The 27,466-nt window shown below is 61.9% G+C and overlaps 1 protein-coding gene and 2 long non-coding RNA genes across 5 annotated transcripts in view; 1 reads left to right on the top strand and 2 right to left on the bottom strand.

The window, feature by feature from the left end:
* GSE1 (Gse1 coiled-coil protein) overlaps positions 1–27,466 on the bottom strand; it is a 387,465-nt gene that overhangs the window by 175,141 nt on the left and 184,858 nt on the right. The window lies entirely within an intron of this gene.
* On the bottom strand, positions 1,226–27,097 carry LOC123930952. The gene is made up of 3 exons (XR_006816186.1): positions 26,844–27,097; positions 26,004–26,283; positions 1,226–2,435 (listed from the first exon to the last, which is right to left on the bottom strand). It is a non-coding gene; the product is annotated as an uncharacterized LOC123930952 (long non-coding RNA).
* LOC123930953 lies at positions 15,664–20,073 on the top strand. Its single transcript, XR_006816187.1, has 3 exons — positions 15,664–15,899; positions 18,189–18,265; positions 19,668–20,073. It is a non-coding gene; the product is annotated as an uncharacterized LOC123930953 (long non-coding RNA).

Consider the following 27,466-nt stretch of genomic DNA (forward strand, 5'->3'; position numbering starts at 1 on the left):
GGGGTCTGTGTCCGTGCCGGTCTGCCCAGGACGGATCTGCCAGGGATGGGGCACCTCTTGAGTGGGGAGCACGTAAGCAAGGGGGGGGGTCACCGCTGCCAAAACACACTCCCAGGGCAGGCAAGCTCCCCGGCCGAGATTCTCGGTGCTCCCAGGGAGGGGGTGGAGGAAAGAGCAGCCCCCAAACCCCCAGGCAGGGGCCCCCCTACGAGCGGGACACGTCTGGCAGAAAGGAGGTGCTCAATCAATGTTTGTTAACAAAGTAAGCCGGGAGAGAAAACGCCAACAGCCTGCCCAGAAAAGACACCCAGAGTCCCGCCCACCAGATGTTTTTCTCTGGCAATGTCTCCACTGAGGGTCCCTGGGCCCGGATCCTTCTCCAGGATTCCAGGAGCTGTAAGGGGGAGACAACCACAAGCTCTCGCGTGGGAACAGCCTGTGCCCATAGGAGCCAGGGGAGTCCGGGGAGGAAGGCAGCCCCAGATATGGGATTCCAGAAGGATCCCTGTGCTCTAGGCCAGGGGCTATCAGTCACACTCACCTGGGGGAGCTTTGAAAGATCCCAGGGGCCTGGCAACAGTCCCAGATCGGCTGCTGCTCCGAAGCCCCGCACGAGAGGGCCCGGCGGCAGCCTCCCTGACATCTTGGGGCAAAGCCCTCCTGAGCCTCGAGGCCAGGGCTGGGAGCTCTGGAGGCAGAGGAGAGGTGGGCGGCCGGAGCGGGAACACGCAGGGCCTGGCCAGGCTCACCGCCCCGGCCCCTCTAGCATGTCCCAGCTCGTGAAAGTTGGGGAAATAAAGCAACCGCCACACGGGCAGGGCCATCAAGCTCCACCAAATTAGGGATGTCGAGTCAGACAGCTTGACTCTCGAGACATAATCAGTTTAATTGCGAGGCCTCGGCGCGCGGGCCAGGGTGGCAAACTGCTCCCGCACTCCCATCCGTTGTATTAAATTCCAATTACTTGCGCTGGCCACGAGAGTCTCCAGCGGGGACAAAGAGTCAGCCAAGGTCAGACGCAGTGCCGGGAGACGCCGGGTTGTGGGGGCAGACACCCCTGGCTCAGGGCACGCACGGCCCGGGCTCTCTGGGGACCAGGCACGGGAGGAGGCCGGCAGGAAAGGGCCCATTGCACGGCCTCTCGCGCTGAGCGGCACATGGGGAGGAGGCTGGCGGCGTGACCCCGGGCACCGCCTGTCGGCGGGGATGGGAGTAATGCCACGGACTTGCCAGGAGGCTCGTGGGTTGCGGCTGCGGACGGGACAATCGTGACCCCGCACAGCTCCCTGTTGAATTCTCCGTGGCCCCTGGTGTGACACGGGGTGGAGGTGCGGCCTGGCTAGATGAGGTCACGGGGGTGGGGCCCCCTAGGGGACAGGTGTCCTTACAGACCTACAGAGGGAGACCCAGGTCACAGGAGACCCCCCTGCCTGCAGGCACGAACTGGACCATCACGGGGGCTGTGTCTGCCGGCGCCTTCATCCCGGCCTCCTGGCCTCCCCACCTCTGTGGCCGGGCCTGCCGGGCCTGTGGCCTTCCGTCACAGCAGCCCGAGTGCTGAAGGGGCCCAAAGTAAACGCCCTGATGTCCGTCGATGGGCCGCAAAGGGACCAGCCCGTGGCTGTGCGCCCACACCACGGACCACCACAGACCATCCCTCAGCCCGCGCGACACTCCCAGCAGCTGGCGGGGGCGGTCTCAGCAACAAGGGACGCAGCTGTGGAAGTCCTTCTACCCCGCGCTTCTGACTCCATGACATACTGGCAAAGCTACAGGGACAGAAAACAGATCTGTGCTTCCAGGGACGGGGGAGACTGGGGACAGGGGAGCGGCGGCAAGGGAACAGGACAGAACTGTGTCATCATCAGATCTGCCAAGGAATTCTCCTCATCCAAGCCCTGCATTTCACGGGAAGCAGGATCAGAGGGGTCGAGCCGTGGCGCTCAGGTCACACAGCGAGGCAGAGCCAGGCCCGCTGGCCCAGCGCTCCCAACCGCAAGCACCCCGGGGCTGCGTCCGCAGAGGAGCGGCGTGTTTGCTGAGTGACTCTCCGCGGGGCAGAACACGAGGCAGTCGGGCGTTCTGAGCTTTGCTCCCGGAGGAGCTGGGAGGAGTCACGCTCGGCTCCCACCGCCGTCAGTGCTCACTGCGCTCCTCGGTTCGTGTGGGCTTTACAGAAACCTGCTTCTCCGGGGACCCTGTGCCAAGGGTGGCGTGGCAGGGCCTAGATCTGGAAGCCAGGCCTCTTCCGGCCCCCGGCCCGAGCTCTCCCAGGCACCCCCGGCTTTGTTGTTCCAGGCCCTTCCAGGCCCAGCAGCATCCAGAAACGTCGGTTACGGTTACGCCACAACAGCTGCCTGGCGCCCCCTGAATGCCTCAGATGTGGTCCGCGGCGGGAGCCCCGAGCCAACATGCTGCCACTAGGTGAATCGGGCCTGCCATTAGAGTCACAAAGACCAATTAAAACGAGAGGAAAAACAGCCTCCCCAGCCCCCAGAGCACCCCGGCCAGCTGCTCCCACTCCCACCTCGCCGGCCCCACGAGGCTGCTCCGGGCGCGGTTTCCAGCCTGCTCCCTCCGCACCCGGGCCACCTGCCCCTGACAGCGTCAATATTGATGCCCCACCCCCCGCCAGGCGCCCGCTTTGGAGGGGGAGGGGGAAGGGGGGCGAGGAGCGGGGGAAGGGCACCGGGAGAAGCGAACAGCTCCCGGATTTTCGACTCAATTGCTGCGAGGAGAGATGAGAAATTGCCTTCCTGACCTAAAACCGGAGTTCACAGCTGCACTTCATTACGGACTTCTCCGGGAGGCCCTGGGAGAGACGCGGCTCGGGAAGGGCTCACCTGTTAGCGGCAGCTGTGCCTGCCTCTCGCGCGGGCACGTTGGTGGTTTCCTGCCCGGGGCAGCACCGGGCAGGCTGCCAGCGGTGCCCCCAAAGCCCCCCTCCCCCGCCAGTTTGCATGAACTCGGCGATGGAGGGAGAAAGAGGCACCAGATCATGAGCGGGAGGGGGAGGAAACGGCCCCAGGTCTGGGTCTCATGCTCTTCAGCAGGCACCAGAAGGCAAGGGGTGCATGTTCCCCCTGGGGTCCCACCTCATTTCTCCGGGTCTCATGCCCACATCGCTGGGTGAACATGAGCACGGCGGGCCTAGAGCATCGCCGGGTATACAGTAAGTGCTCAGTAAGTGCTCCCTTCCTTCCTCCCGTGCCGCCGGCCTCTCTGTGCTTCTGAGACGCCGCCGTGCAGCATCTGACAGTCACGGAAAGGGCACAGGCTCCAGAGGACCAGGGGCTCTCTACTCCGGCTGGACATGAGAATGTGGCGCTTACGGAAAGACCCAGAAGCTCGCTGCAGGGCCCCTGAGGTCGAGCCCAGTTGTGTTTCCAAAACTCCCAAACGCACACGCACAGTGGGGCTGAGACTCTCAGTCTTAAATCACTCTGATCTGACTTTTGATGTCTGAACATCCCTTTCTAAAGAAGGCCGCGGCCAAGGCAGGAGTGAAGGAGCCCAGAGCCGGCTACGGAAGGAGCGCTGGGCTTTGGAGCCAGCCTCGAGAACCATCGAGCGGCCCTGCCCTCGGTTGCCAGCTGCGCGAAGACTTGCACTCAGGTCCCCAGCGCTGGGACGGGTACCGGGCTCTGCTTCCCGAGTCCACCCCAGCAGGAGAGAGCACGTCAGCCTGGCCGTGAGAGGCTGTGACAGGGTGCGAGTCCCTTCTCTGGAACTTTGCTGACCACGCTGAGTCCTGGCTGGGTGCAGACCGTTTCTGAGCTGTACCGGGGAAGCTGCGTCCCCCACCCCTGCCCTCCACGGTCGGGCCTCACACCTAAAATCCTGTTTCATTGCCCCTCGTGTGCGCTGGCGAGCTCCTTAGGGACGGCGTGGCAAGCCACTCTCTGCCGCTTGCACTATCTACGAGATGCTGTAAAAGCTCGAAGCCCCACAGAGCTTCAGCTGCCTCGTCGGGGAAGCGGGAGGAGGGCCAAGGCCCTGGGCTCATCGTGAAGCCGAAATGGGGAAACAGGCAATGGGGACAGCTGGTGGACCCCAAGCACCCCCATGTGCTGTCCTGAGTCTTGCATACCCGTGCGGCTGGTTCCCGTAGCAGCCCATTTTCCGGATTGGAAAGCCAAGGTCTGTAAAAGCTGCTTGCCCAAGGTCAAGGAGTGACCAGAACTCTGAATTCGTGAGCCTGCACTCTTGGCCACTACACGCTCACGGGGGCCTCATTCCGGTGGCTTCTCTCACCCCATACTCTCCTGCCAGGGACCCTGGTGTGGCCAGGCTGCTGGGGGTGAAGGATGAGTCCTCTGGGGGAGCAGGGGCACTCCCAGGACCCGCGGCCACCGAGGGGATGGAGGGGGGCTGCACATTGCCACCCGTGTCCTCCACTGATGTCTGAGCTCAGGGCAGGCAAGGTGAGCCTGTCTTGCTTTTGTGGGGACAGAGAGGGGCCAAGGACGTGGGGTCCCAGAGAGAGGCAGAGTTGGGGACCCAGGGTGAGCGGCCCACGCAGGGCCAGGCCCTGGAGTGACCAACTCATGTCCGGGCTGGAAACAGAAGCCCAGTCTGGGGCCCACGGAGCACCTGATGCTGCGCGAAGGCTCTGGAAGGGGCTGCCGGTGGAGGGGGGAGGGTGCGCCACAGGAAGCCGATGTCAGCAGACAGAAAAGAAGGTCAGGTGGGCCCAGCAGAGGCCCAGGAGGGGGAGAAGCAGGATGGGCCTGGCAGCCCTCCAGGGGGCACAGGCGAGGACACCCAGGCTGGAGAGGAGAGCTGTCGTGCACAGCGTCCCCGCTGCTCCTCCCCTCTGTCCTGTCCACGTGTCTCCCAGGCTGAGCTTCAGGCCACCAAGGCGGGGCACTCCGTAGGTGGTGGGCCATCTGTGGAGGTGCCCTGACCCGGCCCACCCCCCCGCCGCTGCTCTTCTCACTCCTGCCCCCGCGGCCCTAGCCCCTGAGTGTCGAAATGAAGAACACCACCGCCAAGGCCACCAGCCACCGCGTACGTGCGCCTGCTGGGCGCCGGCTGTCAGCCCCAGAGCTGAAAGCAGCCCGTGTCCCTGGAGCCTCTCAACGGCGCCGCGAGGAAAGGCCTGACAGCTGGGGAAACTGAGGCACGGAGCATGACAACCGCTGCCCAGGGTCTCACAGTTGGCCAGAGCCTCTACCCCGTGAGTGGGGGGGGGGGGTGGGTTGAAGAGAGGGTGCTGGCTTCCTGGGAGAGTCGGGGTCCTCCCTGGGGGGAGCCCCCTCTCCCCTGGGCTGACCCCACGCAGCTCCCCGCGGCAGGATGCCAGGGCCAGGCACGGCTCTCTGGAAGCGGCGCCCCTCGCGACAGTACTGTGACGGTGCTACAGACGCCAGCCGCTAATATTTACATAACGCGCACCGTCTGCACGCCAGGCGCTCTTCCAAGCGCTACGCGCGCAGCCGTTCCTCGCAGAACCTCCCGAGCCCGCTCGCTGAGCGCCAGTATTTGCCCATTTCACAGATGGGGCTCTCGCGGCACAGAGAGGTTCTCGGGCCCGTCAGAGACACACAGCCACCGGAGGTCAGTGCTGGGAGGGGAACCCGTGGGCCTGACCCCGGGGAAGCTGGGTGAGGGGCCCCCCAGTCCCACAGAGACCCCACAGGGCGGGGGTAGCGTGGCAGGGGTAGCTGTCCAGGCCTCCAGGGCGGGGGTGGGTCGGGTACGGGGGAACTCTCCCTCCTGCCAGGAGGGGGCCGCTGCTGGCGCTCTCCCCGCGAGGCCAGGCCTTGCAAGGGAAGCAGAAATCTGTCGTTAACACGGTGCCAAACCCAAAGTGGCTGCTCCCAAACGGCAATCCAATAAAAGCGAGACTTGTCTATTTATCATCCTCGGGGCTTTTTATCGCGGTGCAGATGGCTGCTACCTTCGGAAGGCTCAGCCGCTCGCTGCCAGCCGCCCGCCACGCAAAGCTTAGCTCAACAGAATCTGGGTCTGCACCTGTGCCGGGCCGTGAGCCGCGGCCACCCGGGCACGCGGGGTCCTCTGTCCCTCTCCTGCCCAGGACCCAAGCTCTGCACCCGCCACCCCCTCACCCCTCCGCAGGTAGCGGCGGCCCCCTGCACCGGGGGAGCAGCCAGGCCGGCCCCGCCTGGTGTGGACCCCCGAACAATGTGGAGGAGGCAGGTGATCCCCGGAGGGAAGAGAAAGCAGCAAGGAGCCCCCGTGGGGAGCAGAAGGGGCAGCCGAGGGCTGTGGGTGAACCCTCAGCACCCCGTGTCCGGTGCTAGGCAGCTCAGAACAAGGGGGAGGGCCCTGTGGGGCACCACCGTCGATGGGGGTGGCGGGGAGACGAAGCCTGGGCAGATCGAGGGCCGGGCGTGCAGTAAAGCCAGCCAGTGAGCAGCCCCCCGGGGCATGCACGTAGTGGGGGGGGCCGCGGAATCACAAGCTGTCCCTGCCTCGCCATACTGACCACTGGCCGGGCCTCCTGAGCGGAGGGTCTAGAAAGAAAGCAGGCAGGAGGGGCACAGGTGGGACCTTGCTGGTGGGGGGTAGCCTTGAATCCATCTGAGCCTCCGTTTCTACACCTGACTCTGGAGGCTGGGGTGAGAGGGAGGGATGGGAGGGGGGAGGCGTCCCCCACCGGCTGGACAGGAGCTCAGGCCTGGTGCCAGGTGCCCGTCCAGTCCCCCCCAGCTGCCACATGGGGACGTCCAGAGAAGGCAGCTCTTCCACCAACACAGAGCCCTAGCCGCAGCGTGTGTGCGTGTGTGAGCGCACACACGTGTCTGCGTGCACGCGCCTGTGCGCATGCGTGTGTGCAGGGGCTGGAGGATTAGCCGCCCACCCCCAACCCACCAGCCTGCAGAGGTCCAGGAGACTCGGGGGACCGGGGCCCTGTGAGCCACGACCTTTGCCCTTTGGGTTAGAGCCCAGGAAAGAGAACCACCACCAGAACAGCCCCGTACCTCCCCAGCCCAGGTCTGCTGGCTGTTCCGGGTGTCTGCTCTCCAAACAAGCCAGACCCAGCAGCTGTAAAAACGAACAGCCTTCTGCACCATGGACCTAAGGGATCCAGCTGGCCGAAGGGCTGCTGATCTGAAAAAGGCAGCGAGCAACCTTCCAGACGTTTCTCTGGTCTCCCCTCCAGGGCTCAGGCCATCCCAGACCCAGTCCTTTTCAGCTCCCCGCATGTATGCCCCTCCCCTTGCCTGGAGAACCCCTCCCTGTCCCCCAGACCCTGCCTGTCGCTTTTCGGGGGAGGAGCTCTGAGCCTCCTAAGGGTTATTTCTGGTTGCTACGTTGTATGCGGGCATGATCACCTCAGCAGGAGAGGAAGCCAAAGCTCAGAGAGGTAGGGGAACCCAGGCAAGGTCACCCAGCATGACACTTTCCCTTTCCCGCTGGCTCTTCAGTCTAAGGGACACAAGGGCTCCCCCTGCCCCAGCCTCTCCAGTGGTGAGGAAAGCTGTGGGGCCTTGAGGGTAGCCTGGCCCAACTTCCATGTGCCCAGCTGGATTACAAACACCGACCTCATCGCTCCGAGCCTTCGCCTCTAGGTTTGTTCTCTTTGTCATAACACTTAAGTTTCTGCCCTGATAATAACGCCTAGCACACGGAAATGTTCCCTGGGGCCAGACGCCAATCGAAGTACTTTACCTAATGTTTCCTTGGTCAGTCCTCCCAACAAGAGCAGGAGGAAGGAAGGGATGGCTATCTTTATTTCACAGAGAAGGAGGCAACACAGAGAGGTGAAGAAACGGGCCCCAGGTCACACAGCTGCCATCAGGACTGGAACTGGGAATCAAGCGCCCCAGAGCACGGCTACCTGCCCCCTGCAACCTTCCCATGGTGGAGGGGGCACAGGTAATATCAAGCCACTTGTCCCCTCAGAGTTCAAGGAGACCTGTCCTTGGTCCCCAGCGACGGAAGCTGCACCTTCTGCCCCACCGCCAAGACAGTCGTCCCATCTTCTCAGTGGGCAGAGTGGCCACCCCGAGGGCTGCCCCCACCCTGTGGTAGGCAGCGGCACACTGAGAAGAGAATGGGGGTACACAGGACTGAATAGTGTCCCCCCATTCCATCCACATGGAACCCCAGAATGGGACTTTGGTTAGAAACAGGGTCTCTGCAGATGTATCCCTTCAGGATGTCGAGATGCGATCACCCTGGTTTTAGGATGAGCCCTGAACCCAACGACTGGTATCCTCAGGACGGGAGAGGACAGAAAGACACAGACACCCACCGGGAGAGGCCGCGGGAGAACAAAGGCAGAGTTGGGGGTGATGAAGCCACACAACCGGGGACACCTGGAGCCACCAGAAGCTGGGAGAGGCAGGAAGGACCCTTCTCTAGAACGCTGAGAAGGAACCAACCCTGGCGACCCCTTGGTTTTGGACTTCTGGCCTCCGGAGCTGAATGACGACGCAGAGGAGATTTCTTATTATGTTAAGCAGCACGTTCGGGATAACATGTTACGGCAGCCCCAGGACACTCCGGGGGGGGGCTGTCAGGGTGGCCGCTGCCCAAAGTGGGGGCAGCACGCTGCAGGGTCCACACCCTGCCTGACAGGCCTCCGGACCGGGACTCTCCCTCTCCGGGGTGCCCTCTGGGTTCAAGGCAGGTGTGAAATCTGGGAGAACAGATCCGTCACACCCCTCTCCTGACTAGGAAATCCTAGACGAATCCTTGGCACCAGAGGCTGTACACCACCAGCCTCAGTTTACCTCTGCAGTTGGGTTCAGCTTCCTGCTTCCTGACTCTCGAGCTGCTCTGAACTGACTAATGAGTCGATCACAACGTCCGTCATGCATTCATGCAACAAATGCTTACTGACCACCTACCACACACCTGCGCTCTGCCAGGTGCTGGGGAAACCCCAGGAAATATCGTAAAAGTTCCGCCCGTACAGCATTGATGCTGAGATGGGGAAGCCAGACGGTGAACAAGCAGACCATCAAGGAATACCATTTTGGCAACCAAAGACTCTAGAGGAAACGAAGCCGGAAGGGGTGTTTTAGGGGACGGTGGTTAGCAAAGGCCTCTGTGGGGAGGTTATATTTGAACTGAGGCCTTAAACAAGGCCTTAACCAAGTCCTGCCAGTATCAGGCAGAACAGAGTACCAGGCTAGTAGAACAGCAAGTGCAAAGGCCCCGCGGCAGATACAAGATCAAGTGTTTGGGGGTGGGGGTAGGCCGTCAGTGGGGTTGCAGCAAGGTTCCCCATTGGGGGCTGTGTGGGGCACGGGACAGGGCGTTCAGAGTACACGAGGCATTTAGGGTGGCCTAAGGAGCTGGGATTTTATTCCACCTGCCTGGGGAGCTCGGTGGTTTTGTCTGAGTGAAATAGGCTCACTGATGTCCTAAACGTATACCTCTGTGGCTGGGAGGAGAAAGGGTTAGAGGGTGGGAAGGGAGGTGGTGGCGGGTGGGAGAGGGGGCGGGGAATTAGCTCTGAAGTCCAGAGACTCCCCACAGGCTGGGGAGCCCCAGGGGCCAGCGCCATCTGTGGGGGAGCACATGTGTCTTCGTGTGTGTGTTGGTGGGTCTATCTGCACACGCGTGAGTGCACATACAAATGTGTCTGAGCCTGTCTGCAGAGAGCTACGTGTGCATGGCTGTGCACGCAAGTGTGTATGCACACGTGTGTCTGTGCTGGTGTGTGGAGCAGCGGGTATCTCGGGACCCAAAGGCTCATCAGAATCCCCGCCACCCCTGACACAGACCCAGAATTACCAAGTGCCTCCGCCTGGCGCATGGGGTGTGTGTGTGCGCGTGTTGGGGGACACTCTCCCCCTTGCAAGTACCCCCTCTACCTCTCCGGGCCCACCACCATCTGTCTCTCCCCCTCCTGCCACTCGGCCATTTGAGCTGGGGGTGAGGGGCACTGAGAGAGACAGATGGTGGGAGTCCAGGCCTCCCGGTGCCCGGGGCGGTGGGGGGGGGGCGCGTCCCAGGGCAGGCCTCCACCCTCAGCCTTGGCGCCTCCTGGCTGTCCTGACCCCTGTCCCCAGGCCCCACCTCACATGGCCTTTTGCAGCCACCACATAAATCACCGTCCAGGTCAGGACAGGGTGAGAGAACTGAGCCAGGGAGGGCATGGCCCCCGGGGCCCGCAGACGGAGTGGCTGCCAGTGACCCCTGACAGCGGAGGCCAGGGGCCTCCAGGGGCCAGCTAGGAGGTCGGCAAGGTACAACGTTGTCTGGGCTTCTGGGGGATCTCGACTGGCCCCGCTGCATGGGGAGGGCCTGGGTCAGGGGAGCAGGCCGACACGTGTCCAGGTGGTCCACGTGGAAGGCAGGCAGGAGACCACACCAGGTGGCCCCAAGCCGCCGCCTGCACCAGCCGATTCCCGGTCTTCATCTCTGCACACAACATCCATGCCCACGGACTGGGGTGGCTGAGCGACCTCAGCCCTCTGAGTCTTTGCACCAAGTGTATACAGGGTCACAATTCAACCAGCAGAGGCTGCAGAGGTGGGAGGGGGCGGGTAGGCTCTGGAAATGCTTAGTGTCCATTCCGACGTCTCGCTTCCGAGCTGTGAGAGCTTGGGAAGTGACGTGGCTTCCTGGGGCCTCAGTTTCCCCATCCATAGAAGGGGATGCAAGCCCCCACGTCCTCACGTCCCATGAACATGACACAAGGCAGTGCTTGGAACAGGACCGTCCTGGGTACCCCCACCCCCTGCCCCGCCCCGCCCCGTACCCCTCCCAGATCACCTGCTATTCCTTATCCCCTAAGGTTGTGGGGGCAGGCGCTGGGGCTTCCCACAGGACCAGGCAAGGGTGCCCCGCGGGGTCCCTCAGGCTGGGCTCCAAGCCCCCCCACCTGTCAGGTGTCTTGATTCACGCATTCATTTCTTCCCTCACTCATTCCACAAATTCTGCAGAGTGCCTACTATGTGTTAGACGCCTTGTAGGGAGTACAGAGTGTCAAGCGCAGGCTCAGTCTGATGGCGGGGCCCAGTCTGATAGCGGAGGCATGGCAGAAAGACTTCCCTCCCCCAAGCTTGGGACAGCTTCGGGGAAGCAGACACTGGGTGGTAAGAGAAGTACTGAGGGATTATTTATTGCGAGCTCGCTGCAGTTTTACACCCACAACTGACTCGGGCCCACACAATCCTACCACGTGTGGCTGGGGAGGTCCAGAGACTTGCACGAGACCACACAGCTAACGCGTTGGGAGAGGATTCCAACCCAGAGACAGTCCAGGCAGTAGACATACATCCTGCTAGCTCTCGGGCAGGCACCCAGCCTCAGGGACACCCCGCCCAACTCCGTGAGTGACCCCCCCCCCCCAAGCCAGAAGGAAGGTGCGCCAGAGCGCACGGACTTCACAGGTGGGAAAACCGAGGCCCAGAGGGGACAGGGAGGGGGCAGGGAGCAACCCTGAGGGACAGGCAGTTAGCAGCCGCCCCAGGATTCCTACCAGACCCAGGGGCTGCCCCCTTCCGGCCCCCTTCCTGGGTGGAGCCTACCCGGTTGTGCAAACACGGAGCTCCCCCCTCCCCGGGGGTGGCGTGGGTGCCGGCTCCCTGGATGGCATTATTTCCTCATTTCTCTCTCCCGGCACCATACGGCAGCCTCCTGGTCCAGCAGGAGGCCCCGGTCTTGGTAACATCAGGCTTTCTCGAAATAAAAACGAGGGGAAAAAGCCTTTCCAGGAGGCCAGTTCTCGTATTTACATGTAAAAAGGTCTCCCCGGCGCTCGCCGCCCCTCCCCCACTTCCTCTGGGGGCGGGGGATTGTTTGGAGGGCGCGCAGGGGGCCTCTGTGACCCCAGGCGCCTCCTCCGGGAGCCGGGCGGAGGCGTCCGCGGGGAGGGAGATCAGATGGCCCGGGAGGGGGAGGGGAGCCGGCGGCTTCCTCGCTCCCCTCCCCCCGGGATTTCGTGGGTGTGGTAACACGTGAGGCCGGCCGTCTGCGCCCGCGCCCCCCGCCCCCGCCATCTGCTCCGAGGCCAAAAGTCGCCGGGGAGGGGACGGGGGGGGGGGGGGGGGGGGGGGGGGCTGCCGCTGGCTGCGCCGACCCCCGGCGTTAACCTCCCCCTCCCCGTCCCCAAGTCTTAAAGCAGATGTCCCCTATTGATGGGCTCCGGGGGCGCCACCCTGGCCCCCACCGGCCCGGGCCGCCGGCCGCGAGGGCGGGGGCGGGGGGCTCCGGCCCCGGGAAGGCCGCGGCGTGGGGTCCCAGCCCGGGAACCGGGCGCTCGGCCAGCGGGGCTCCCTCCAGGCCGCTGTCCCGCCCCGAGGGCGGGGAGGCCGGCGCCCACGGGCCCTCCGGGGCTTGGGCCGCGCCCAGCTGGCCCGGCTCGGTCTGGAGCTGGCTGCCCGGGACGCCCCAGGAGGTCAGAGCCTTCCCGCTCCCCGCCGCCCGGGGCTGCGCCTTAACCCTGTGGGTGCAGAGTCCCTGTCCGAGAGGGGCTGGGACTCTCCCCGGGGCTCCCGCGTGAGGCCCAGCGGCTGCGCCTAGACGAGGAATGGCCCCAGTGACGCGGACCGTGACCCTCCCGCCAGCGCCGGCTTGGACGCTGCCCGTCTGCAGCCGGCCGGAGCTGTGAACACGCCGGAGAAGCCGGGCTGACAAAATCGCACCGGAGCGTCAATGACCGAGCTGACGCCCCAGCCAGAATTTGCGGCTGGCATCTGGTTGAGCCAGTTATCAGCTGTGTGGCCTGGGGAAAATGTCTTGAGCTCTCTGAGCAGTCTCCCTACCTGCAAAGTCAGGATAAGGGAAACCCTGCAGAACGGATCTAGGCTGATACCGTCATGGGCTGCTTTCTGAAGGTCAGAGCAGGGAGGGGACAGCAGTTTGAGGGTAAAGAGGACACCGCAATCCAACAGCCCCCCACCAACCCAGGGCTAACCCTACCCAGGCTCCCTGCCCCTCCCTGCAAGGCTGCAGAGGCTGGTGCAGCCAACAGAGCCTAAACACATTCCCAAAACACATCTCTCAGATTCAGGGACCTAGAGCCCCAGCCTCTTCTGGGGGCAGCCGGGGGACATCAAGGCCTTGGGCCTGGGAGCCCACAAGCTGAGGGTGGAACGTGGACTGGTCCCATGGCTAATGTCTGAGCACACACCCATCCCTGACCCCGCTGCCCTGGACTTCCCGCATGGGGACAACGAGGACCACAGCATGAACTTGGCAGTGAGGAGGCTGACCTGATGCATGGCCCCATTGCTCAGAAGAAACCTGGGGGCCCACAGGAAGACACAGAGCCGAGGAGACATGCAAGAGGGGAATTTTAGTGTTCCCCCATTATCAGACCATCCTATACAGTCCGTGTCTCTCCTCTCCCTGAGCTACGCCATCACGCCCAGATTGCCCCCAAGACCTCCTGCAGCGGGAGACACTGAGGGTTGTGGCCGTGGGAAAGCAAGCAGGCCTCGCCCCCTCATTAGCCCCAGCCCCTCCCCCCAGTGCCCATCTCAGACTTCCTGCGTGCCAAGCGAGCGCCTGCTGTGGGGTTTTGACAGATCTAGGGCACACACCGGGCACACACAGCGCTCCAAGGACCTTCCAGTGCAGCTCGGGGGGCTGGGGTGCGGGGCGGGGAGCAGGGTCTCCAGGATGACCAGAGCGAGGCCCCAGAGCAGATCCACCCTTGGGAGGCTGCTGGGGAGAGCGCACCTCCCACCTGTGGGTGTGGCCCAAGATCCCCACCGTCCCAGCCTCCCAGCCAACCGGGGACCCCCTGCCTGACCTGGACAAGGCACAGGCGCTGTGAGTCAGCAGAGTCATGTCATTTGTGGGACCCTAGAGCGGAATGAAAAGGCAGGGCCCCTTGTTCAAAGAGGATTGAATGTCAAGATGACAACACCAGGGTATGACACAAAGCGTGGGACGTCAGGTGACTGTACAGGTCACACACCCATGAAGCCTCTTGCTGTGGGGGTGGGGGGTGGTAAGCAGGGAAGGGCCGTGACTCCATGGGCCCAGGGGCAGAGGGCAGCAAGCACAGCCCCCCACCAGCCTCACGTCCTGGCTCTGGGCCTCCACCTCTCTGTGCCGTTGCCTCATCTGTAAATCTCCAGAGCCCCTTTCTCACCGGGTTGTTGGGGGAATGCAAGGAGTTAGATGCCTGTGGAAAGAGCTGCCGCAGAGTCATCATGACGGCGCGTCACTCCTTTTTATTATTACAACCTTTGTTGTTGTTCTTATTGGCCCCCCTCCTAAAGAGCGCTGGATCGCCTGCTACACGGTGCCCAAGGAGGAGACTGTGGTGGGGGGGACTGGGGGCCACGTTATGTACAGGGATGAGGCTGGGGTTCCCAACTCTGCTGTTCACAAACCCAGGACGGTGGCAAGTCTGTTTCTCCCCTGGGCCGGGGAGGGCTTGGGCAGCAGTCCTTCCAGCTAACCCTGTAGACCTTCTGCTCAGCCTCGTCGCTTCTCATCCAGGAGATGCGGCAGAATTAGGGCTCTTCCTCTCCCTCATAGAACCAGAGGTTTCTTTCCTTCCATTTAGTCACCTAACCAACATTCATCCATCATTCATCTACCCATCTGTCCATCTGTCCACCCAATATCCATTGATCCTTCCATGCAGCCATCTATCCGGCATCCATCCATCCATCCATCCAATACCCATCCATCCACTCAATATCCAACTATCCATCCATCCATTCACCCATCCACCCATCCACCTATCTGTCGTCCAACTGTCCATCAATCTGCCTGTCCATCCATCCACAATCTGTCTGTCTATCCATTCATCCATACTCCATCTATCCACTCAATATCCATCCATCCATCCACCCATCTGTCCACCCATCTGGCTGTCCATCCATCCACCATCTGTCTGTCCATCCATCCATCCATCCATCCACCCAGTTCCATGCAAGTATCCATCCATCCAATATCCATCCATCCATCATCCTTCTATCCACTCAATATCCATCCATCCATCCATCCATCTGTCCATCCGTCCACCCATCTGTTCACCTACCCACCCATCTGTCTCTCCATCCACCCATCCAACATCCATCCAATCACCCACTCGCCCACCTACCCAACCTGCATCTGGTCAGAGAGAAATCAATGCCAAGCAGAAGGGCCCCAGAGCTTATCGTGCTCAATGGCCTACACTTCACTTCTCTAAGCCCGGCAGAGGGCAAGGCACTGACTCGGAGCTGGGAACAAAAAAGGGACCAAGGATTGAGGTCGGGCCCACCTGAGCCCCATCAGATCACAGTTCTGCTCTTTTGTCTGATGACCTGACCCAAGTAACTTAACCTCCCACAGTCTCGTTTTCTTTGTCCGTGAAAATGTGTAAGAGCCGCCTCATTCGAGTTTGCGCAGACTAAATGAAAACAAAGCGGCACCCAGAACCGAAGGCTGGGCATGTACGTGACCCACGCAGGGCGGATTGCTCGCTCACAGCTTGCAGCGCACGGCCAGCACCAGAATCGGACAGGGCGGGGCCTGCGCCTCCCTGGGCTCGGAGGCCCCCAGAACTTCCAGGCCCCTTTCCAATTCTCCCAGAAGAGTCTTGGGAGGGGAGGAATTTGTCACCGCCTGGGTCCCAAAGCAGGCTTGAAAAAGCACAAAGTAAACCAGGAGGACCTTCGGGGGCATCTGGCTGGCTCAGCCTGTAGGCACGCGACTCTCAATCTCAGGGTCATGAGTTCGAACCCCGTGATGGGCATGGAGCCAGCTTTAAAAAAAAAAAAAAAAAAAGACGCTCTTCCTTGCGGGGAGGGACTGCTCTGGAACTCCAGGCTCAGTCTGCAGGGTCACACAGACCCTGCTCCGGCACCGCGTGTCCGGGGCCTGCTGCTTAACAGGTCCCGACCTCCGTTTCCCTCTCTACAGCAGGCCTTCAGGACTCCGGCCACTTACGCGTCCCTTGATGAACAGCCCCGATCATTAGAAACAGACAGAGAAGGGCCGCGGGGGCCAAGGATCTCCACAAAAAGGTATAATACCAAAGGTGGCGGGCCACACGGCCCCCAGGGGTGCCCGCCGTGGTCCAGCAAGGTACAGGACAAAGATCGCGTGTGGACGATGATTACACGGCGGGCCACTCGCGGCCTAGAAGGGGTCGCGCACACCTGAGAGCGGCGTGGAGCTGCTGGGCTCTGAGCCGTGGGTGTGGGGGGCCCTGGGCAGATGGGCGCCGGCGGGGGGCCACAGCTGGGCATCAGTTTCAAGCTGCCGTTGCCCGCCTGCCCCCACGCCCGCCTGCCCCCACCTGGACTCCGCCTGCCCGGGAGGTGAACGCTGCTGGGAATTCCTGCACAGGAGAGGCTGCCCTTCACTCAGACCTGACTTCCGGGCGTCGGGGCAGGGGCAGGGCTGTGCGCGGGCCACTCCCCCCCCTCCTGCCTCCCTATCTGGGCACGCCCGTGCCGGCCAACGGCAGACGGTTCTGGAAGCACTGCCATCCATTCTGCGTGCTTAGAACCTAATCTTATGACACTCTAAGGGCTTTATTAATAGCCTATTAGTGGGTAATTCATGCATTTTGATGAGAAATCATCTAGTGGTAGTTTATGGGGGAGGAGGGTTGCAGGGCAAGTAGGGGGCGTGGAGGGGGGGTGTCACCACCAATTCGTGTCCCAGCACCTGCCGGGGCGACAGCGACTCCGCCGGCTTCTGCCCGGCCGTGTGTTCTGCGGTGCCCCGCCCGACGAGCCCGCCACTCATTAATCTTCATGAGTTTTCTGCTGAGTGTTCTTCCAGGGTTTTCAAACCGTTCGCTAATTGCAATTAATCACTTACCGAAACAGATGTCAGGAACAATGGGACTGGGGAGGCTGCAGGCTTGATAAAGCTGTCAGGAGAGGGTGCGTGGGCGGCTGGGGGGCCGGGGGGCTCCCGACACCCTCCGGGACCTGGGCGCTTAGGGTGCTAGGCGACCTGCTCGTGGCCTGGGCTCAGGGTGGGGAGGGAGGGCGAGAGGCGGGTTCTGGGTTGGGGCCAGATGTCAGAGGGGATGTCTGGAGCAAAGCACCACACCTGTCCCCGGAGGCCAATTTCCAGCTCCGATTCCCCGAAGGAACAGATCGGGGTCCAGCAGGTGCTTGGATCAGAGAAGCAGTCTCTGCAAACACGGCCTGCACACGCTGCTGGGGTTTCGTGTGTGCTTTGCCCCGTGGTAACGTATGAATTGTATATTCATGTTAGTTGCCAACATTTAAAAATCAGATTTGACAGAAAAATCTGGACTTCTGGCTTCTCTTGAAAAACACCACGATTTTGCCATACGCCACCTTGCAGCCACCGTCAGCCGCGGGCAGTCGAGCTGCCCCGCCCCCACACCCCCACAGCGGAGGGGGGGGGGTCCCAGTGCTGCATCTTTCCCCAGTCCCCTCCATGTCCCCCGCAGGTGGTTCCTGTGCCTTCCTCACTTGGCCACCCTCTTCCGCTCGCATTACGGTCCCCGGGGGTCCCTGCAATTCTGAGTGAAGCTCACGGGTTTGAACACGCACTGACCATCGGGAATCCGTCCCTTGGTGCGGACGGTGGGTTTCAGCCTGAGCTGCACAGGGGAGTCTCTCTGGGGCCTTTTAAAAATCCTCATGCCCAATGCCCTCGGGGCTGCTGGGCACGTTGTGCATCAGTCAGTGGACCTCAAAGGGGGGCCTCCAGGCAGTGGCGGCGGCAACCCCTGGGAACTTGTGGGAAACGGGGGGGTTCTCAGGCCCCACTGCAGCCTGGCTGGGTTACAGACGCTGGGGCGGGGCCAGGGCCAGTGGTCCGTGCCTGAAGGCCGCCCCAGGGGTGATCTGATGGGTGCTCAAGTTTGAGAGCTGCTGTTCTGGATCTCGCCCTGGGGGTGGTCTCGCAGGTGCCCTCATCCAGATTCCTCAAACTGTACCCTTCAGAGGAAGGCCCCGGCCACCGCACCTCCAGGCCCTGAGTGCACCCGGAGCCAATCACACCAGAATCTCCAGGGAGTGGCAGCAGCCAGGCGTCTGCATTCTGGAAAGCTCCCCAGGGGAGGGGATTACTGCCCGGAGCCCAGGCTGAGATCCACTGTGTGGACCACGCGCACCGGCCATGCTCGCCCACCTCCTCCCTGGCCTGGCCTTCCAGGGACAGTGGAAGTCTACGACGGGAGACTCCGCCATCGCGTCACCAGGCCGCAGGCTCCCTCAGCGCCCTCCCGCCCAAGTCCCTCTGGGAGTCCACTGAGCTTGGTCCTGCCAAGCTGGGTGACCTCAGGCGGGTTGCTTGACCTCTCTGTGTCTCATCTGTCCTAGATCGAGGCATGACACCTGATGGCTGGGTCAGAGCATCCAGTTCCAGCTCCGCTTCTGCAGATTACTGGGTGGCCCAGGTAGAGCCTTCAGGGGGTGGCCTGCATCCTGGGTGGCCTTGGTCAGCTTGCTGACTGGGGAGTGTGTGCGTGTCCTTGTCGTGTGTGCGTACACATGCACGTGTCCTCCTTCTCTGGCTGCCGATTTCCCAGTTCCACAGCCCTCTGTGTGGGCTTCTCCCCTCATCTGAGCTGGGATGACGGCCACACAGGAGACCTGGACTGGCTGTCTGCGTGGTCTTCCTGCCGCGAAGGACCACGAGGGGCTAGATTTCATCCTTCGCCGTACGTCTGTGCTTGTCTTCTCATCTGCGAAACAGGCCTCCTGCTCTACCAGGCTGTAAAGATTCAGCCGGTGAACGCGTACAACTCTTAGACCAGTACCTTGTGAACGCCTAGAAAGTGCTTGATGGTGTTAGGATCCTGCCGCACAGCCGGCACAGAGCTGCGCTCAGGCTGAGCCCCTGATCTCGTCATGGAGAAGACAGAACCGTAAATGAGATCCGCCAACATTCACTCACCCCACAGCCCATACTGGGCCCCTGCCCTGGCCAAGGGCCTGGTCACTGCCCTGGGAATAGCGCCCTGAGCAGAACAAGTCCCGGTGGGGCCGACAGTCCAGCGGGGAGACAGGTGATAAGTAAATACGTACATCTGTGCTCATGTCTGCTACGATGCGCAGCTCTGGAGGTAGGAGGAGGTAGGGTCAACAGAGAGCCCAAGGGAGGGAGGGAGGTCTTGCCAAGGCTGCGCTGTAAAAGGAAGGGAGGCTAGGGTTCACTGCATGTGAGTGGGAAGGGTGTTCAGGGCAGCAGACACAGCAAGTGCAAAGGCCCTGTGGCATGTCTGAGGAACGGGAAGGAGGCCACCGTGGCTGGCAGCACAGCAAGGCAGAGTATGGGAGGAGATGAGGACAGGGAGACAATGGGGTTGAGGATGTGGGACAGATCACACTAGGCCTAGAGGCCAGTCAGGACCCTGGCTTTGCCCCAGTGACATGGGAGCCATGGGAAGGTTCTGGGTGAGGAGGGGCAGATTGTCCCTCATCAGCAGATCCACACTAGTCACATGTAACAAGTTGCCCCCTGCCGGGCCATCGCTACCAGAGCCCCACAGGGATAAATAAGGGTCTCTGCATCCCCATGTCCCAGCTTCCAGGACAGACAGTTCTGGGCAGTAGTCTGGCCCTTTCCTGACCAAGCGCTGCCGGTTCATCTGGGGAGTCCTCGGTGCTCTGGGTCACGTACCAGCACGAGTTGTGCACACACCTGTGTGAGAACGTGATCGCGGGCATCGGGCACTAGGGGGCTTTCTCTGAAGGAGGCCCAGATGCACATTCTGGGCCAGAGCTGCACGCGGTGGGAAGGTGTGTGTGTCTGTGGCTGTGTCTCCGCGTGTGTGGCTCTGTGTGTTCTGCTCGCAGGCGCATGTTGCCAGAAGGGGGTGCCCACAGGCGTCTACCGCTCCCTGGTGTGCCTTCGGGAGTTATGCAGCGTATCAGGTATATGTGTGCCCATGGGTCTTTGTGTGTCTTGTGTGTGGATGTGGGCTCAGCACTGTGGGTGTGCAAGGTAGGGGCACAGAACCAGCACGGCCAGACCCATTCTTCCTGTGAGGTCCTGGCTTGCAGGCACGGTAGAGATGGGGTAGACTGCCTCCTGGCTCCATTTCCCAGGTGAGCAGACTGAGGGTCCAAGCAGGATTCAAATCAAGATGTGTGGGACACAGCCTATGTCCTGCCTTGCCCTCCCCAGCCTCTACTTCAAGCCCTTCTCCCTAAAAGATGAGGGTCTTTGAGTCACCAGAAGTGGGCTAAGCAGGGTTAATCCGGTACACTTCCAATGACTACACATGCCTTAGGCCAAGGGAATATTTTCTTGGTGTTCATTCATTCTTCCAACCATCCATCCATCATCCATCTGCATCCATCTGCGTCCATCTGTCCATCTGTCCTTCCAACCATCTATCAGCCATCCAGCCATCCATTCATCTGTCCTTCCACCCATCCATCCGTCCATCCGTCCATCCATCCATCCATCCATCCATCCATCCATCCATCCGTCCTTCAACCATCTATCCATCATCAATCTGTGTCCATCTATCCATCCATCTGTCCTTCCAACCATCTATCTGCCATCTGCCCAGCTGTCCATCCACCCATCTGTCCATCCATCACCTGTCCTTCCAACCATCTATCTGTCCATAATCCATCCATCCATCTGTCTGTCCATCCATCTGTCCATTCATCCATCCTTCTGTCTTCTCAACCATCCATCCATCCATCTGTCCATTCATTTATCTGTTCTTTTTTTTTTTTTTAAAGATTTTATTTATTTGACAGAAAGAGATCACAAGTAGGCACAGAGGCAGGCAGAGAGAGTGAGAGGGAAGCAGGATCCCTGCCTAGCAGAGAGCCCGATGCGGGGCTCGATCCCAGGACCCTGAGATCATGACCGGAGCCGAAGGCAGTGGCTTAAACCACTGAGCCACCCAGGCGCCCCTATCTGTTCTTCTAACCATCCATCCATCTGTCCATCCGTTCTTTCAACCATCTGCCCAGCCATCCACCCATCCATCTGTCCATCCATCACCTGTCCTTCCAACCATCCATCTGTCCATAATCCATCCATCCGTCCGTCCATCCATCCATCTGTCCTCTAACCATCCAGCCAGCCAGCCGTCCTTCCAACCATCCATCCATCCGTCCTTCCAACCATCCAACCATCCATCCATCCATCCGTCCTTCCAACCATCCATCTGTCCTTCTAACCATCCATCATCCATCCACCCATCTGTCTATCTGTCCATCCATCCATCCATCCATCCGTCCTTCCAACCATCCATCCATCATCCATCCACCCATCCATCCGTCTGTCCATCTGTCCATCCGTCCGTCCATCCATCCATCTTCCACAAATTCTTAGAGAGTGGTAACTGAAAGTGTTGATTCTAGAGGGGGACTGTCTGAAGTCTGAGTCCCAGCACTGTCAACTGAGTATCTGAGCAATTATGGGTAGGCAACCTCATCTCTCCATGCCTCAGTCTCCCTACCAAGCAGAAAGAAGTATCTGTAAGACATTATCCATGTTAGCATCAGGTGGTAGCAGGGTACTGCCTCCTTGCCTCTTGCTGTGGAGTCTTGGCCAAGGGAAGCCACTTCACCTCTCAGCCTCAATCTCCCCATCTGTAACCCAGCAATAAAATTGCTCCGGCCCGACAATAAGAGGCCAGGGGGTGAAAGCCCTACAGCACACCCTGCTACATACTGCGAGTTTCGGACCGTGGGCAGGGCAGGCCGGCCTGGGGAGCCGTGGAGGGCGGAGTGGGGTAGCAGTGTCTTGTGGGTGTGCGGCGCGCAGCTCAGCCCCGCGCTTCCAGGCAGACTCTGTGCCCCTTTGCCACCACGAGATCTGCTCCTGATCACCCCGCCAGGTCCGGGGACCAGCCTGTCTCCTCCCCACGCCCCCAGCACCAGCCCAGCAACACCCTTCCTCTGAGGTCTGGCTCCCGGCTCCATGGGTCCCTCCTCTGCCATGCTGATGGCTTCTTTATTTTTATTTTTCAGATTCTATTTATTGGACAGAGGGAAAGAGCGAGCGAGCACAAGCAGGGGGAGCAGCAGGCAGAGGGAGAAGCAGACTCCCCACCAAGCAGGAGCCCAAGGCAGAACTCGACCCCGGGACCCCGGGATCATGACGTGAGCCCAAGGCAGATGCTTCACTGACTGAGCCGCCCAGGCGCCCCCAAAGTAGTGGCTTCCAGCAAGCCCAGCCTTCTCCCGGCCCTGGGCGTGTGTCTGTTATGTGTGTGTCCTCCCTTTGCTTTTTCAGTGCCCCCCCCCCCGCACCTGTTCCCCCAATGCCCTGCGTTAAGTTCTCCCCGTTGAAATACCTCACGTGGGGCCCCCTCTCCGGGCCCTGGCTGAGACGGCACAGAGCAGGCAGCTGTTCAGCAGCTGTTCCTGCGCGGGGGCAGCTGGGGACATGGGCACTGCCAGGCCCCCGCCCCTGAGCGCCACAGGAGGGCTGCCCGGAGCCCCGGCCCGGCCCCCCCAACCCCCGGAGTGGCAGCTTGCCCGGCCCCCTGCCCGCCCCGCCGTCTTTTGGGATGAAAGCCCCACGGCAGCTGCCTGCACGGGAGGCCGAGGCTCTGCCTGCAGCCCGCGGAGGCCCTGACACGTGTAAAAATAAGTATTCTGCAAATATGATGTTCCATATGTATGACTTCGTGGGGTGATGATTTTCCTACTGATCGCTGGAAGCGACAGCTGTGCTAGGAACACGGGCTCGGGCGGCCCTCGCCGTGCCACGTGGCGGGGGGCGAGGGGGGCGCCGTGGCGCGGGAGCATCTGGCGACTGGGGACGCGCGGGGAGCCCGGCGCCTGTCAGCGCTCAGCACGGGCGCATTAGTGATTCCGGGGGACGGATGGAGCAGGTGCGCTCAGGCAGCCTGTTCGTGATAATTACTTTTAGATTGTTTTAAAGTATTTAAGCAAGATCCTGGAGGGCTGGGAGAGAAGGGAGAAGGATGGGGGCTGGGGGCTGGGGCCCCCCACCAACCCCGGAGGCCAGCGCCCCTGGAATTAGCCGAGGAGGGCGAGGACCAGACTGCCCCACACCAGTGGACCCCCCTGGCCCGCGGGTCAATGTGTGCCTTGTTCGAACCGGTCCAGCTGTGCTGGTTGTTAAAATATTGACACGCTCCCATCCTGTGGCCCAGGCCGAAGCAAGCTGCTTCGAGGAGGCCTGGCCTGTCTCCAGGAAAACCCCGGCTCCCCGGTGGAAGGCGGGCCCGGGGGTAGCACAGGAGAGCTCTCTGGAACATCAAGCCTGACACTGCATCCCAAACCCCGACTTCTGACGGGCACACCTGGCCCCTGCCTCCGTCAGGGGTGGGGGGCTGGGGGTGGGGGGGGCCTTGGGTCCTCTCCCCGTCCTGGTGCTGAGAACACACAGCGGACCCACAGGGGAGCATAAGTCTTCCCTGAATGAATGACGGATTAAGTGAACGAATGATTGTCGTTACTGGGGAGACGAGAGCTGCCTCCCTGGCTCCTTCCAGAGACCCCAGAATGTTCTCCATCTGAAGAAGCAACAGCTCCAAACAGCGTGCTGGTGTCTGGCCTGCAGAGCCCTGGGGAGGGGGGCTCCGGCCTCATAGGGGGATCGGCCTGGGGTCAGAGATGAGAGCAGGACGCCCCATCTCTGGGGCGCCCTCAGGCCAGCTCTCCCAGGGAGGGCAGCAGAGGCCAGGACTGACATGGACTAGGGACTCAAAGCACATCCCTTCCCCCTGTGAGCTGCACCAGGAAGCAGGCACCTGGGGGAGAGCTTGGCCAGCGGACGGAAGCCTGCTCTCCCCTCCCAGCACCCTGTGCCCTGCCTTGATTTACTTGCTCCTTTGTCCACAAGCCCTCTCAACCCCTGGCCGGGCCGGGGCGCAGTGGTGTCCCAGGAGTGTGTGCGAGGCCTGGCCCCCCTCGTTGATGGGCTGGGAGGCACTGTAGGTGGGCTCTGTTCGGGGGGGGGGATTTCAGAAGTTTTCCTGGGGTTCCAAGGAGCCATCGGAGGTGGTCATCCTCCAGGAACAGTGGCCCAGGCCTGGAACCCCAGGCGGGGGTGGGGGCCGGCTGGGCATCCCCTGGGGGGCTTGACTCCAGCGCCTGGCCTCCCCGCAGGGACCCTCAAGCCCTTTCCAGCCCAACGGAACATCTTCACATCTCAGGGGCAGGTCGGATGATTCCGAGTCTGGTTCCTGGGGAACTGACTCTGTCCTCCTTGCCCCTTGGGCTGCTTGCCCGGCCCGAGCCTAGGGCCAGCGGCACCTGAATGCCCTCCTCAGGCAGGGAGCAGAGGGCCAGGGGTGGGGAGCAGCAGTGTTTACAGCTGCTATTTAAAATCCAGGCAAGTTCAATATTAGCTCTGGGGTTTGTGCAATCTGTTGCCAAGATAAAGCAGCGGGGTGGGAGAGCGGGGTGCCCTGCCCTGCCCCGCTGGAGCCCGGGGCGCCCAGGCCTGGTTAATGAGCAGCCAGCGGGCTCCAGCAGCTGCTCCTCTGAGGCCGGCTTGCCAGGGTCCACCGAGTCCAGCCCTGGGGCAGCCGGGCTCCATCCCCGGGGGATCCCGAGAGCTCCCCTCCCGCTCTGCTCAGCAAAGAGCCCCATGTCCTGAGCGGCAGAATGACCCATCGAAGCCCGGGAGGACCTGCCCCCGTTCGTCCACGGCGTCCCCGACCTTCACTGCCCGGCTCCAGCCCCGAATGCGCCCAAGCGCCTGCCCGCCTCACGGCCGTTGCCCCTACAGTACCCTCTGCCTGCTCAGCAGCTTCAGGCTGGAATGTTCCCTCCTGCACCATCAGCCCCGCCTGCCCCTGTCCTCCCCTCCCCTGGCTTCGCTGTGTCCAAAGATCTTACCATGCCCTGCCTGTATCATGTCGGACTGCGTACACATGCTGATTTTCCATTCATGCCCCCCTCTGTGAGGGCAATGTCCCTTATCAGCACCCCCTTTCTTTAAGGTTTGGTTTTGGTTTTTGGCCAGAGCAGCACCGGGCACAGAGTGCATGTTCCGTGAACATGTGTGCGGTGGACTCCCAGCACAGTGCTCCTCCTGCCTCTCCTTCCTCCGTGCCTCCCCACGCCTCCCCCACCTGCTGGGCCTCCCCAGGAGCAAGCTGACATCCCTCATTTAGTGGCTTGGTGGCGGCGCCCAGCCCCTTCCCCACAGAGCGGCTTCCTGTCGGTGCTGCCGGGGGGGCCTGACAGTCACCCCGCGGATTTCATCTTTTATTCATGCCCATCATGTAAACGGGATTGTGTCTGGAGCAAAGTCACTTAACCCATTAGAAGAAGCTGCTGCTGCTGCTTCAGAGCTCCAGGTGGGGGCGGCGGGGGTGAGCCTGGGGCAGGGGGGTGTGGACCGTGGGGTGCCTGGGGCCCCAGACGGGTCCAGACCTGGCTTCCCACGCGCAGGCATCCCCGTAAACAGACGTGGTCAGTTCTGCGTGTTCACCAGGGCCACGCCAGGAAAGGCACCCCCTGGAGGTGTTCAGCAGGGATGACAGAAATGCCAGCCCCGTGGGGGCGCGGCGGGGCCCGAGTGTGGAAGGGATCGAGCGGGGCCTGGCCCAAGGAGGCCTTCGGTGAACGTTAACCACTGTTGGTTCTTTTACGAAGAAAGCCCTTGAGTCAGTACCCACCCCCCCTTCGCAGGGGGACCTCAAAGGAACTATTAAGTGCAGAGATACAGCTAACCTCTCGCGAAGCCCACCGTCTCGAGAGTGATACACTGTAGCGGTCTCCCCTTGCACGCGAGTGCACACACACACACACACACACTGGAAGCATTCACAAGCACAGCTCTCCAGAAGAGCCGCAGATGATCCAGGAAACCCGCCTTCTCAGACTCGCGCAGCTGCCTTGAGCGAGTCCGGGAGAAGCCAGCTGAGGGGGCCGCCGTGGGACCCAGCTCTGCACCCCACGACCTCTGAGCCCTGGGCCTGGGTGCCTCCTTGGACCGCAGGGTCACCGCATGTCACAGGCTGCTACAGGCCAGGATTAAATGACAGAGGGAGCCTTGCCTGGCTGGTGGAGTTGGGACCTCAGGCGGCTGTGCACCCTCAGGCAGGCCCTGCCCCTCTCTGGGCCTCAGCGTGCTTACTCCTCCTTGAACGACGGGGCATCAGTGCGCTGCTTTGTGGGCTGCAACATGCAGGGCTGGGTGAGACCGGGGAATCGGGGTGAGCTGTGGGGAGCACTCACCAGGTAGCAAGCAGCTGGGCCCCGTTCCTCCCATGGCCTGCCGTGGTCTGGGCCAAAGCCAGAGAGAGCCCTCCCGCGCTCCGTGCTGGGCCCAGGCACCGGGGAGACCTGGTCCGTGAGACGCCAGGGCCCTGCCTGCACCCCAGGCCGCCCGGTTCTCCTTCCAGAGTTCATTTCACGGATGTCCTGTGTGCTCACTGCCCGCTGGGTGCTGTTCTAAACACTGCACGAGTTATGTGCACGCCTCCCGACGACCCTCCAGTAGGGACTGTTACTCTTCCTGCTCGACAGAAAAGGAAACTGAGGCCCAGAGGTTTGGGAGACGAGACGGGCAGTGCCGGAGCACAGGGACAGCCCCTGGACCCGAGTGGCTCCCCCTTGTGGAGGCTCACAGCACTGCCGCTCCAGGGTGCCCTCCAACCTCTCTGGGGGGCCCTGGAGGTGGCCCGTAGTCCCCCATTCAAAGCCACTGGACGCCACCTGCCCTGAGGCACAGACAGCACACGGGTGAGCAGCGGCAGCTCCCCGGCTGGGTGGGGCCGAGCCGCAGGCAGGCACCCCCATCCCCGTGGGTCCCATGGGCCAGCCATCGCCAGCCCAGCTGGGTGGGACACCGGAGTGGGGGCGCACGCCGGCCCCGCTGGGCCCAGAGAGCACAGGTGCAGAGCAGCAGTCTCGGGGCAACCTGGGACTCGCGGCCCTGGGGCGAGCGCTCTCCCTGCCTTCCTTTGAGAGGATGTGAGGGGGAGGATGAAAGGAGGGGGGACCAGAAGCTGCCGGCCCCGGAGGAGTTTTCTGCGGCTGTCATTTAAACAAGTGCCATTAGCCCGGTGAACTTACACAACCAGGGGTGTGTTGTCCCACGGGCTGGGGGCCAGAGGTCCAAGATCAAAGCATTGGCAGGGCCACTCCCTCTTGAGGCTCTAGAAGGATCCTTCCTGCTTCTTCCAGCTTCGAGGACTCCCTGCACCCTGGGCCCCTTCACGTGGCCTTCCTATAGGGACCACCGTGACCCAGTACAACCACACCTTAACGACGTCTGCCGAGACGCGATCTCCACATAGAGCTCTGAGTTCCGGTCCCGGAAGGTCACCGTTCACAGGCCTGTGACAACTGCCCGCAGAAGGAATGACCAAACGGTCCCAGCTGGGGCTCCCAGGTGCCTTCCTGGGGAAGAACCCACCCCTTTCTGTCCTCTGTCCTCCCTGAGGCCGCCACCCCATGACTCAGGCCGTCCCAGAGCAGAGGTTCTCCGTGCTGGCTGTTACCCCCATCCTTTGGGAGCTCTCAAAAGCCCCCTTGCACAACCCCCATGAAGATTCTTCCAGAATTTCTGGGGTGGGGCCCGGCCACCGAGGGTGGGGCGGTTAGAGTCCCCCAGGTGATTTCGACAGGCGGTCAAGGCCGAGGAGCGTGGCACCGCAGAGAGGGAAAAGTGGTCCCTTCCTAAACTCTTGACCCGC

Source organism: Meles meles, chromosome 19 (genome assembly GCF_922984935.1).
Source record: "Meles meles chromosome 19, mMelMel3.1 paternal haplotype, whole genome shotgun sequence".
NCBI lineage: Eukaryota > Metazoa > Chordata > Mammalia > Carnivora > Mustelidae > Meles > Meles meles.